General features: G+C 44.4%; 1 long non-coding RNA gene across 1 annotated transcript in view; it reads left to right on the top strand.

Annotated features, from left to right (window-relative positions):
• LOC102447785 (uncharacterized) overlaps nucleotides 1-11612 on the top strand; it is a 47015-nt gene extending 35403 nt beyond the window's left edge. Inside the window, exons 2-3 of the long non-coding RNA XR_012897391.2 lie at nucleotides 6669-6794; nucleotides 10949-11612. This is a non-coding gene — a long non-coding RNA (uncharacterized LOC102447785). The remainder of the gene's footprint in view (nucleotides 1-6668; nucleotides 6795-10948) is intronic.
• The last annotated feature ends 2537 nt before the right edge of the window (nucleotides 11613-14149 follow it).

Here is a 14149-nt window from a genome sequence, read left to right on the forward strand (position 1 = left end):
AAGTTGAATCTGTATGTAAGTCAGAACTGGCAGTCAGTTTCAGCAGCGGCTGAATCTGAACGCCAGTTCCGACTTACATACAGATTCAACTTAAGAACAAACCTACAGTCCCTATCTTGTACGTAACCCGGGGACTGCCTGTATTGGTAAAATGGGGATTGTTGTGAGGCATAAATTGTGCTTGAGCTCTCTGATGGAAAAGGTCAAGCACATGGATAAGTGTTATAATTGCTGGGATGTGCTAGTGGTGGATGAATTTATGATTTTTTGTACATGTAATGGAAAAATAAGGTTGATGGTTCCAAACTGCTAATAATATAGACCATATTCAGCCCTGAATAGAGCTGGTAAAAAATGTCAAATTTAGAAACATTTTGACCAAAAAACCAAAAACATATTTTGGGGGGGGGGGGGGGGGGGGAAATCTTGTTATTTGGCCAGCTCTAGTCCAGGCCACTGGGAATTTCTAAAAATCCAGACACTTCACTGAATGCACTAAACAGGGGCTGAGCTCTTTGAAGGCTCAATCCTGCAATTTACACTGTGTGGGCAGACCCCTGCATTGACACATAGGGCATGTCTAGACTACGTTTTTTATCGAAAGGAGATATGCTAATTTGCATATCTTCTTCTGATCGCATTTTTGAAAGCAGGTCTCTCGTAGCTGGATGCAGTTTTTTCAGAAAAAAACCCTTTTTGGAAAAAAACGCTCTTCCTTAAAAAAGGAGGTTTACACAGTTTATCGAAAAAGGGGTTTTTTCCCCCAAAAAATCCGCGTCCAGACTACTTTCACTTTCGAAAGTCCCCGCTTTAAAAAATGCGATCGGAAGAAGATATGCAAAGTAATGCCAAATTTGCATATCTCCTTTTGGAAAAAAACCATAGTCTAGACATGCTGACTAGCTCAGCATGGACACAGCAGTTCAGCTGTTAACTGCTAGAGCAGGTCCAAAGCTTGCAAGTGTGTAGCTACACATGTCCACACATATGGTTCCTAGACAGGGAAACTAATGTGTGCTAACTGAAGGTGCCACCCTGAAGTCCTAAGTAATTCCATTGATTTCAATGGGAATAATTCATTTAGCAAGGCCTAAGGCTTTGTGAGATCCTGATATTAGAGTCATTTACTGATACTTTCATAGCTTAGATTAAAAGATAGTTGGGCCAGAAGGCACCATGTTGACCATCTGACCTCTTGCACAACACAGGCCACAGAACCACACTCAGCAATCCCCCCATCGAGCCCAACACTTCTTTTAGAAAGCTGTTCTGTCTCCAGATAAAGACTGATAAGGATGGATAATCTATCTGGTGTGAAGGTGCTAACTTTTTGTAGTGACTCCAGTCATTTGGAGCAAGAGGTGGTAGGGTCCATCCTTCCTTCAGATGAGCGCCAGCAGCTTATGTTGTAGTCAGCCTCTTAGGTGCAGCTGATGGGAGAACATATCCCTTAATAATTACATTCCACAGTTAAAGAACCAGTTTGTGACTGGAATTTGGAAAAGCCAAGTCTGTTTCAGATTAAGGGAATGTTTTCAACATTTATGCTTGATGCAGTTTTTAAAAAACCCACAACAACAAAGGTTTGCTCTATAAAATGTCTTGAGTCTTTTCGAAGGGACGGCGTGGGGGGATGGAATGAACACCACTTATATACATGCAAAATAAATCTTGTGTCCAGGGTACAGAAGACAATAGGGAAGTGGGGAAATAGTGTATAATTTGAAAGGGATGCGAGTTAAGTTACAATCTTGCTGCAGGATATGAAGGACTTTGTAGCTGTCGCTGCCCAGAAATATTACATTTTTTTCCAGCATGCGGTTTTCATTAGCTTGTTTTAAAAAATGTACAACTCCAGAAAAAATGTCAGTGCTAGAAAATGAGAAGCTTAATGACCAATAGTTCAAAATTCCCAAATATTAAAAAACCAAAAGGCCTGGTGTATCTGATTTGTGCCTGGCAAGGCAGCTAGAAATAGGAGTGAGAACAATTGGCTTTTCTGTTGGTTGACCTCACCCCTGCTCCTTTTTATTCCCCAGTGGTTTATGCAATTCAAATGTTTGTTTTGCATTAAGCTTGTCAAATGGCAGCCTCATCTCCAAGCGACTGCTTAAGTAAGACACCCCTTATTTTAACATGGCTTTTGGTAGGGAAAAGTTTTTTATTATTTAGAAAGTTGTATTCATTTTTTCTAGTGGAAGGTTATTTTAATTTTACCTTAAAGGGAGAATATCAATATAAATGTATACCAAATATTGGCTGGTTTCTTTAAAAAAATCTGATCCAAGTAGAATTATTTTCATGTTATTTTACTGTTGGGGAAATACTTTTTTTAAAATGTGAAAATTCCCCTATAGTATTGAAATCTCAAACAGGGAGATGGTTTAAGGCATGAAAGCCCGATATTGAAACTGCCAGGAAATGGATAATGAAATTGACCAGCCTAATTTCTCTGTACACCTAAGTAAAGAACAAAAAAATTAAACAGTGTAGATAGTGTAAAGTAAATTATGGACCAAGTTCTCCTCTCATGTTCATTGGTGTAACTGTCAATGCAGTTTTATGGGAGACAAGAATTTTTGTTGTATATCTGTTTACAGTTCAGTTTCATGTGATGTAATAGTTATTGGGAAGGCTTTGAAAGTTGGACTCTGATAGACATTCGCATGTGACGCTAGATGGCATTGCAAAACACTTATGTTTTGGTTTAAAGAAAATGTAACCTTTGGTAAGAAGTTAGGGTTATTATATGTAACTACTAGCGGGCTGTGCCCTGTGCTCACTACACTTGTCAACCCCCCTCTCTCTGGCTGCTTATGTTCTCTGACCGTGAAAGTGAGAGAGTATGATGACGTCATTCTGTTGCCTGGCAGGAAAAAACTTTTTTATATATAGAGAGAAATGTGGAATGCTTTTGTCCAGTCATATTCACGCTATCTGGTGTGATTTCTACCTTTAAAAAAAAAAAAAAAAGCTTATTTAACTTATGTATACATGCACCTGAAAGCATTTTCTGTTGAATTTGATGGATGATGACATGGTGGAAACTCAGTAAAAGGACAGATGAACTAGAAAGGCTTATTCACAAGCTAAACAGAAATCAGCAGCTGAGAATCCTCCTATTAGTATTTGACTGGAATGGATCCTTCGGGAATTGATGGATTCTGGAACTGGAGGATTCAAGACACAAAAGACCTGATATTCTTTTACTCCAAGACCACCTCCATACTTTCTACCAGTGTGAAAAGGCTTTAAGGTGAGTAATTTCATGTACATGAGAACTGAGGCAAAGACTTTGAGGCTGTATCTATACTAGGGCTTTACATTTCAGACTATGGCCATGATTTGGTGAGGTATCTGGCAAGTGCCTAACTTTAAGTACATGATTAGTCCCATTTGGTCCAGCTGGGTTCTAAGTTAGTGCAGTTACACTCCAAGTGATTTTGTGAAAGCAGATCCCGCGTTTATCATGTCTTAATGACTCCAGATCAAAATGTGCTCATTTTAAAAGCGGAAAACTGTTTTTCTAAATGCCAGCCCTGGAACATCACCCGGAGATCTGAGAGTCAAGATGGCATCCTTCCATCGCATATAGTGCCAACAATTGTACTACAACCTCTGTAAGCCAGATTTGGCTCTACCCCCTAACTACTAGTTGTCATCCAAGTCTATCTGATGCCGTGAAGTCTCATGGGAAACAATGAAGTTGGCAGATATAACAGGGTTGGCGGGGGGGGGGGGGGGGGGGAGGATTTCAAGATTTTATTAGTAGGTTAGTTAACAAACCTGTTCATAATGCATGAGTGAAAGTAGAATGCCATTCCATCTCTCAGGGTTCCGCTGGTTCTGCAGGACTACTTGGAGGAAAAAATAATGTATTTTAGTCAGGACAATCAGCAGCTTTAACTCTGATTCTTACAGGGAGAAGATCCCTTGACAGAGATCATATTTTACTTAGAGTAGAAACACACTTTCAGCAGCATGGGGTTCTTTATTTACATTTCTTCCTTCTAAGCTCTCTATGGAATGTATGTGTCTGATACTTCAAGGAATGAAATAAGAGAATCATGGATGTTACCAAAAAAAAGGCCTATTCCGCCATCTAGTCCACATTCCCCTGCCAACAGGATATTCTCAAATGCACTGCTAAGTCCATTTTTAAATGATTCAAACAAAAGGAATTCCATCATTTCCCTTATGATGCTACTGCACAGGTTTAACACACCTCACTACTAGGAAAGACCTCAAAATATTCAGCCTAAATTTACCTTTGTTCAGTCTGATTCCATTATCCCCTTGACCTGTCCTATAAAAATTCCTCTACTTCTTCGGCTTTGAGCCTACATCTCTCTCTTAGTTGTCATATGCCCAAGCTTTATGTATTTAATTCTTTTAATCGCCCCTCATAAATCCAGTCCCCTTAATTATTTGTGTTGCTCTTCTCAAAATACGGGAAGTCCATCTCTATGAACAGCTTAGGTTGACCTTCCAACCTGCCATTATTTTTTTCCATTCCCATCAGTTCTTGTCATTTTATAGCCAATTCTCTGCTATACATGATGGTAGGCAGATATTAGTCATACATACATCAGATATTTTTGGCCACTAGTGTGGCAGTAAATTAATACTTCTTTAACATGAAAGTTTGAGAACCTTAAAGAAAAATAAGCAATGGAGAGTTTACGCTCTCTCTTTCTCGCGCGCGCTCTCATTTTGTTCCTTTTTGTTGTTGACTTCCGACCAAACCTTTATGCTTTCTCCCATGCTACCCTTCACACTTGGGAGGTGCTCCCTTTAAACAGCCATAAAGATACTGCCTTATCCTTTTTCAAATTGTTCTTTAACAATCTCTTTTGCAGCAATGCCAGCAAAAAGCTTGACCACATCAGGCCACAGATGTGCTGAGGCTACACTGGCCAATATTGTCTCATGGTTTCCTCATGATCCCCTGTCTGTCTGTATCGACCTCCCTCTTGTCTTATACTTTGATGTAAGCTTTTTGGGACACCGGCCTCCTTTTGTTTGTGTGTTTGCACAGCACCAAGCACAATGAATTCTGAGCTCTCAGCCCAGTCCAATTCTTATTAAGTACAAAAATCTACCTCCTTTTAAAAGCCCCCTTCTCCTTTATAAGTAACAACACCAGGTTATATCAGAAACAGCGGTGTACTTCCAGTGGCTAGATATAGAGTAAGCAAAGACCAGATCAGCAGACACTGAAATAGTAGACCTGAGGATATAAGAAGAAGGAGTTACTCACCTTGTGCAGTAACGGTGGTTCTTCGAGATGTGTCCCCGTGGGTGCTCCACTCTGGGTGCTGGTACGTCCTTGTGCCGGCGACCGGAGACTTTTTCTAGTAGTTTCTGCCATGCTGTGCACACGCCACGGTGCCCTCTAGTGCCGTTGGAGTCCGTTGGGTGCGCGTGCAGCGCGGCCACCTCCGTTTCTTCTCTACCTGCTAGAGGAATAGGCTCCAAGCAGGGGAAGGAGGGAGGGTAGTGGAGCACCCACGGGGACACATCTCAAAGAACCACCATTACTACACAAGGTGAGTAACTCCTTCTTCTTCTTCAAGTGGTCCCTGTGGGTGCTCCACTCTAGGTGACTACAGAGCTGTTGTTGACTCATGGAGGTGGGTTTGGAGCCGTGTGGTAGTCACTGTAGATAAAACTGCTTGTCCAACCACCATAGAAGTTGCAATTGAAGAAGAAAGTGCGTAATGTTGCGCAAATGTGTGGCCAGATGATCAAGTGGCGGCGTTGCAGATGTCTTGCAGAGGAATATTGTTAAGGAAGGCAGTTGTAGAGGACATCGCTCTTGTGGAGTGAGCCGTTATGGATTCAGGTAGGAGTTTACCGTGTAACTCATAACAAGTTCGTATATAGGAAGTGATCCATTTAGAAATTCTTTGAGATGAGACTGCCTGCCCTTTAGATTGTTCAGCGTAGGAAAGGAACAGTCTAGGTGAGGCGTGCCAAAGCTTGGTGTGGTCCAGGTAAAATTCCAATGCCCTGTGGACATCGAGCGTGTGCCATGCGGCATGGACTGGATCAGCGTGTGGTTTTGGAAAGAAGGCAGGTAAGTGTATAGGTTCATTGACATGGAAGGGGGAAGGCACTTTAGGGAGGAACTTCGGGTAGGGTCGAAATATTACTCTGTCCTTAGTAAATACCGTGTAAGAAGGATCGGCCATCAGGGACACAAGTTCACTCACACTCCTGCTGGAGGTTATAGCAACCAGAAAGGACACTTTCATGGACAAGTGAGACCATGCACAGGTGGCTAATGGTTCAAATGGTGGTTTCGTCAGGCTCTTAAGAACATGGTTTAGGTCCCAGATGGGAACTGGTGGTCAAACCGGTGGGAAGGTGTTTTGCAAACCTTTAAGAAAGCGTCTAGTCAAAGGGATAGCGAGGAAGGAAGCGCCATCGATAGGGTGGTGAAAAGCTGCTAAGGCTGCTGCATGTACCCTGATTGTACTAAGAGCGAGACCCGATTGCTTGAGGGATATTAGGTAATCCAGCAAAATTGGGATGGGGCAGAAGCCGGACATGTTGTGTGTGAGTCTTTACACCAGTGGACAAATCTATTCCATTTGTATAGGTAAGTTTTCCTGGTAGAGAATCTTCTACTATTAATCAGAATCTCTTTTACTGGGTCCGAACAGGTAATCTCGGCTTCCTGGAGCCATGGAGGAGCCAGGCATAGAGGTGAAGTTTGCACAGGTCCGGATGGAAAGTTGTGCCATGGTTCTGTGAGAGGAGGCCATGATGGAGCGGGCCATCCTGTGGAGGTAAGGGTATCACGTCTGCCTGGGCCAGGCAGGTGCCACCAGTATAACTCGGGCCTGATCTGCCCTGATCTTGTTGAGGACTCTGTGCAATAGAGGGAATGGGGGAAAGGCGTAAAGAAGGTGAGCACTCCACAAAATGGAGAATGCGTCTCCAAGAGAGTGTTTCGCCAAGGCCCCTCTGGAACAATAAAGGTAGCACTTTCTGTTGTTCTTTGTGGCGAAGAGATCTATGTCCAGTTGTCCCCACCAAAGAAAGATTGGGGTGAGGACCTGCCTGTCTATCTCCCATTCATGTTGATTGTGGAATGTGCGGCTGAGGGTGTCCACTGTGATGTTGAGCACCCCCGGAGATAGGAGGCCACCGGGGTGACATGATGAGCTACGCACCAATTCCAGAACCTGATGACTTCTGTGCACAGGGATGGCGAGCAGACGCCTCCTTGGCAATTGATATAGTAAATGCAGGTGGTATTGTCTGTCATGATGGTGATGGTTTTTTGTGCTATAAGCTCTGTGAAATGCTGGTATGCATATCTGACTGCTCACAACTCGAGGAAGTTTATGTGGAAAGTCTGTTCCACGAGCGACCATTTTCCCTGTCTTGTAACATCCCCCAAATGGGCTCCCCAACCCAAGAGGAAAGCATCTGTCGTCAGTGTAAGCGTAGGTGTAGGACTCTGGAAGGGAACACCTTCTAACATGTTTCGTGGGACTGTCCATCAATGGAGAGAGTGGAGGATGCGAGGTGGGATAGATACCACCTTGGAGAGTTGATCTCTGGAAGGCTTGTAAGCTGTTGCCAACCAGGACTGAAGGCCCCTTGTGAAGTCTGGCTAGTTTGACTACATATGTCATGGATGCCATATGGCCTAGAATCTTGAGACATTGACAGACTGGCATGGTAGGAGCTGTGCATGCGGTCGTGATCAGATAGCGAATGGTGACGAACCTGTGCTCGGGTAAGGTGGCCTTTGCTGCTACCGTGTTGAGGTAGGCACCTATAAATTCCAGCCTCTGAGTAGGGGTAAGAGAGGATTTTGCGAGGTTTATATGAAAGCCAAGGCTGGTGAGAAGGCATATCATGGTGTCGGTCATGGTCTTGGCTTCTTTGAAGGAAGAGCCCTTTATGAGGCAATCGTCCAAGTATGGGTATATCATGACTCCTTGACGCCAGAGTGCAGCCATTATGACTGCCAGGGTCTTGGAGAACACTCTTGGTGCAGTCGAAATGCCAAAGGGGAGCACCCAGTATTGATAATGCCAAGTCCCCACCATGAAACATAGGAAACGCCTGTGAGCTGGATGTATCATGACATGAAAATAGGCGTCCTGAAGGTCGAGAGCCGAAAGCCAATCTCCTTGGTCGAGAGCGGGGATGATCGTTGCTAAAGTTACCATCTTGAAATGGTGGTAGGCAATGTATTTGTTCAGCCGCCTCAAATCCAGTATGGGATGCCACCCTCCATTCTTCTTCTGGGTTAGGAAGTAAGTTGAGTAGAATCCCCGACCCTGGTATGATGGAGGAACTGATTCTATGGCACCCAGTTGCAGGAGATGAGAAACCTCTTGATTGAGAAGAGTTTTGTGAGATGGGTCCCTGAAGAGGGACAGGGTAGGAGGGTGGGTGGGAGGACGGGAAGTAAATGAGATAGCGTAGCCATATTGGATCAATTCTAGAACCCATTTGTCCGATGTAATGAGGACCCATTGATAAAGAAAGGCCTGAAGGGGGTGGTGGAATTAAAGCGTATTGGTCCTGGATGACAGAAGAATGGCTTCTTGGCTCTCAACCTGTCTTTGAAACCTGCTGTTTGTTTGCAGGCGGGTTGGTAGACGAGTGCTGTTGTTGTTGGCGTTGCGGCCTGCGGTGCTGAGGCTTTGGTCTCTGGCAGAAATCGTATATGGGTTGGTGTTGTCTGAATGGCTCTCTGGGGCGTTGATAAGGCTGGTACCTAGTCCTCTTGAAGGGAGGAGTGTACATGCCCAGAGTTCTAAGAGTGGTTCGGGAGTCCTTCATAGAGTGCAAGACTTCATCCGTTTTCGCAAAGACTAGGGTGGCCTTATCAAAAGGTAAATCTTCCACCTTCTGTTGCAAATCTCTTGGGACTCCCGATGATTGGAGCCATGACAACCTGCGGAGGATGATGGCAGACGCTGTAATGCGAGCCGCAGTGTCTGCTACGTCCCTAGCCGACCGTATGGCTGTACCAGCGACATTGTGGCCTTCTTGCATAATACTGAGCAAGGTCCGGAAGATGGGGAAGAAGGTCTTGTAGTTTAGAGTAGTTGGCATGGTCGTAGTCGGCGAGCATCGCAGTGTAGTTAGACGCTCTGAGAAGTAGAGGAGCCGATGTGTAAACTTTGCGACCCATGATATCTAGCTTCTTATGGTCTCTGTCTTGTGGGGTATTTCTGAAGTTTGGTTGTTTACCCTTGTGACGGACAGAGTCTACTACTAATGAATTTGGCAGGGGATGGTTAAACAAAAACTCCATGTTCTTAGGATCAATAAAATATTTGCGTTCCATTCTCTTGTTTGTTGGGGTAATGAAGGCCGGAGTCTGCCAGATGACATCGGCAGGGTCCATGATAGCCTCATCCATGGGGATGGCTATTCTGGAGGCAACTGGAGGTTGTAATGTACGAAGAAGTTGGTACTGTTTGACCTGAACCTCCTGAAGATCTCGTTCCTGTGCCAGGGCCACTCTTTTAAACAGGTCCAGAATTTTCTAGCATCATCGCCAGGAGGTGGGACTTCGGCTGTGATTGCCTGATCTGGGGAGGATGATGAGTTGTGTAAGGGGGATCTGTCCTCCCCTTCTGAGAGGGAGTCCTGAATGTCAGAGTAGTTTGGGGAAGTCGGCTCTGTGACTGCAGCAGTAGTGGTTGGCGAGGCTGGTGGTGGTCTCAAAATTGTGGAAGGCACACGGCGGTGGCTCCTCTTGGGCTGTGGCTCCCAGGGTTGCCATTGGGTGGCATATGGTGGAGGAGAATAAGCATATTGTTGTGCATACCACGGAGGTGGGGGAGGAGGATATGCATACTGTAGCGTCGAAGGCTGCCAGGAGGGTGGCCTGGGTGCCAGGCTAGAATGTTGAGATGAGAATCTGCTTCTTGACCCGGTGCCCGCATCACTGGGGGATCGAGATGCCATTGAAGAATGTTGAGAGCGCACATACTGGACATAGGAACTCGGTGTTGGCGGTGCTGATAGAGTATGACTCCGTGCCGGGGAGCGGTAACGAGTGCAGTCATCTCTCGGTGCCGAACGGTGCTGTTTCTGCGGTGCCAAGAGCGATGCAGGTGCCGGCAATGGTATGGGTTCCAGAGGCATCATGGGAACCAAGGGTGGTGTCGGTACCGCGGGCAACGTGGATGTCGCGGGTGGAGGCGGTGCCATGATCTGCGACGGTGCCGAGTGTTCCATTGGCAGAGCATCGGTGCATGGCTTCTTAGACGGTGCTGGTTTGCTATGATGCCTCGGTGCTGGGTGGTCAGAGCCGTGGACAGTCGGAGTGGACAGAGTCGCAAGTGGCTCCAGTGCCGTATGTCGCGGTGCCGATGATCTTTGTCTTGGCTCAGAGTGCACTCTTTTGTGCACCCGCATCGACTTATGTGATGGCATGCCGGAAGTCCCAGGTTTATCCCCGGTGCTGACCCGTGTGGCTGTCGGTGCCAAGGGTAGCGAAGAAGTTGGGGAAAGGCCCGTTTTTGAGGCCTTATGGCTGGAGAGGGTAGAGGGATGATCTTTTTCCATACCCTTACTCTGCGATGCAGTTTTTGAGGTCGTTGGAGAGTCGTTGGAAGAAGGCTGGAGGGATCTCTCGTACAGGAGAGTCTTAAGTCTGTTAGCCCAGTCACAGCTCGCTCTCGTGGTGTATCTGGAGCAGTGCGGGCACTTTTGAGTCTGGTGTGATTCACCCAGACACTTAATGCACTTAGCGTGCCCATCAGACACGGGCATCGTATTGCAGCATGATTCGCACCTCTTAAAGCCCGGCGAGCCGGGCATGAGGCACTTAGAAAAAAAGTGGCGAACTGCAACAAGAAAAACATTTTATTTTAAATTAACTGGGTAACAGGAGAGGGCTAAAAAACTTGGATCGTGAGGAAAACTGGGGAGTAAACAAGGCAATTGTCTATTTTTTAACCAGAAAATGAGGAGAACTGAAGGCTCCATCTACTGCCGAAGATGGTAGAGAAGGAACTGAGGTAGCCGCGCCGCGCACGCGCCCAACAGACTCCAACGGCACTAGAGGGCGTTGTGGCACATGCGCAGCATGGCAGAAACTACTAGAAAAAGTCTCCGGTTGCTGGCACGAGGACGCACCAGCACCCAGAGTGGAGCACCCACGGGGACCACTCGAAGAAGAAGACGTGTTATCAAGAATCAACAAGAATGAACCAGAGTCATGATACATAGACCCTAAACCTTAATTAGTATCCCATAATGTGCACCCCTGCACCTGTATGGCATCCCACTGATATCAGTGAGACACTCTGTGGCCATAGGTATCTACACTAGAGATCCAGTTCAGGATCAGAGTGTGAGTTTGGTCCCCTTGTTAACATGTAATCTATGCTGTTTGTGTTTTCTGAATTAGGTTTTGATATTGTTTAAGGGGAGAAGGCAACTGAGTGTCAAGACTCCTAAATTATATTCTCAACTCCGCTCCAGACTTCTGGCATTGCCAGACAGAACCATTTGCCTTTTATGTGGCTTAGTTTTTCAATCTATTGACAGGATATTGTATCTTTAGAACTTTTTTTGGAAGCTATTTTAAATAATAAAGAAAAATTGGTCATACTTTGTATTAAGGCTCCATTTATAAACGGTTTCTAAAGGATTGCTAAACAATTAATAGCACTTGCATAAGAGCTTTATAGATAGTTGTAGGCCATGGTTGTAAGCAGTCTAGGCAACTACTGGCCTCTGTAACAATGTATGGAAATTGAGTAATCATTTATTTACATTGACAATTTTGTATACTCTTTCAGAGAAGAGGAAGGCTGGTTTTGTGGTTAAGGCTCTAGACTGTTCTATATAGACATAGCTCTGCCACAACATCCGGTGTGATATAACACAAGTTGTTTAATTTTGCTGTGTCTCAGTTCTTCATATGTAAAAGAGGGACATGGGTATTTCATTTCTCTCACTCTTTGTCGTTTTTGTCTGTTAGGTTTTTGCAGCAGGTACTGTCTCTTGCTAGCTGGATAAAGAGCTCCTAGGACAATGGGGCAGCAATCACAGATGTTGCCTATTGGTGCTATTGGAACATTAATAATAACAGAATACTTGCGGATAATTTTCAAGGTAATGACGTATTAGTGGACATGAAATTGTTAATCTGAAGTAGAAAGTCTTCAAATCTATTGCAATCTATTATGAACTGATTTACACTTCTAGCTAGAACAACTATGTTTTTAGACAATGGTCTTGAATTTAACCATCCTTAAGATGGTTAAAAAGGAATATTTAGGATTTTGTTTCCTTTTTTTTCTGCAGGTGGGGGCTCATGTACCCAAAGTTAGGAGGTGGCAAATGGAGTCACTAGAAAAGAAATTCAAGGAGATTGGTATTTGGGCATCTGTTTTGAATCCAGCAATTAGGATGTATTTCCAAGAATTTTGAAAGGTGTATATGTCCTCATGCTTCAGGATATAAACCAAACTATGACTAATGGGGATGTTTGCAAGGAACATTCCCTGTGTGCAGGTTATTCCATAATTGCATCTATTAGGGCTTTGTAACCCTTCCTCTGGGTACATCTGTGCTGCAATAAAAGACCCATGGCCTGGCCAGCTGATTTGAGCTTAAGCTGTGGTGCTATAAAACTGCAATATGGATCATCAGGTTTGGGCTGTAACCCTGCAAGGTGGGTGATCTCAAAACCCAGGCTTCAGCCCAGGGCCAAATATCTATGCTGCTATTGTTTACCCTACATCTCAAACCATGCAAGCCCCCAGTCAGCTGAACCAGTCTTTGACACTCCAGTGCCATGAGTTTTGTGTCACAGTGTAGACATGCCCTGAGCCATCTGATACTGGCTACCATTTGAGATAGGACAACAAATAAGATAAACTACTGGTCTAATCCAGTTCTAGTGGTGGCACACATACAGGACCAAATTCACAAGTGATGCACCCAATGGGGTAAACTAGATTGCCTTAGTTTCACAAGGACTCCTCACAAAAGGAGTACCACCAGGCACTGGCTGCAGCTGCCCTCAGCATTCAATGTATGGGTCCATACGTGACCCACTATATTAAACACCAGAAGATCGACCTCAGGAACACTGATCTTCCGCATAGTGTAGATATAGTCCTACAAGGTTTAATGTGCCCAAATTCCATCATATTGCTCAGTGACTGTGCTCTCCCATATTCTCTGACACTGCCTTAAAGCCTCTCCTCTCCACATACAGGTCCTCAGTCCACTTCCTTTCCTTAAATTTCCTATTGGAAACTAGCTAAGTTGCACCTACTGAGGCAGAATTTAGACTCCTCTCCTGAGGACTCCCTGAGAAAGGCAGTATTAACAGGGCTGATATTTTGTGTTAAAAGTTCCCTTACTATATGAAAAGTCTCAGCTCACCTCCCTTCAGTGGATGGAAGCAGAATCTGTCTATAATAGTGATGCAAAAAGTAACACCATCCGGATGTGTAAACTTGGATCCGTTTTTTCACCTAGGATATCCTAACTCTATCTCTCAGTCTTAATTTTCTCTCCATTTTTCTTCTTTCCCCTTTTCATTAATGTTTGGGAAAACCTTGTCCCCTGAAGTATGAATCTTAATTATGCAATATTATGTATATACTATAAAGGTGAAATCCTTTACATACAGTACTTCACCATCCAAGAGCATGATAATAAATTCCCAGACAAAATATATCACTAACATGTCATTAAAGTGAAAGAAGAGTAAATAAGGGAAGCACATTTAAAGAATACTGTTTGAAAAATTCAGACATTAGCCCAAAACTTAGATGTAGAGGTAAATTTTTTGTAAAAAGTTTGGGATTAGAAATTCACGTATTAAAGCATTTACACTGTGTCCCTCATGAATAGCTTGTGCAGAGAGGCAAGGAGAAGGATGTAATTCTAAGACACACTGGACTTGTATTCAAGAAATTGAGGCTCTGTTCTGAGCTGTGCCACTAACCTGCTGGGTGATCTTGAGCAAGTCACTCCGTGCCTCAGTTTCCCCAGCAGTAAAATAGCGATAATGATACCAACCTCTTTTGTAAAGCCTTTGATCTCTTCGGGTCAAAAGCACTAGCTACTATTGTTATCTTCACATGATCCCAAAGTATTTTCCATAGCTGATACATACAGAAATAGCTTCAACCGTATC

This window comes from Pelodiscus sinensis, chromosome 1 (genome assembly GCF_052426305.1).
Source record: "Pelodiscus sinensis isolate ZL-2025 chromosome 1, ASM5242630v1, whole genome shotgun sequence".
NCBI classification, from domain to species: Eukaryota; Metazoa; Chordata; order Testudines; family Trionychidae; genus Pelodiscus; species Pelodiscus sinensis.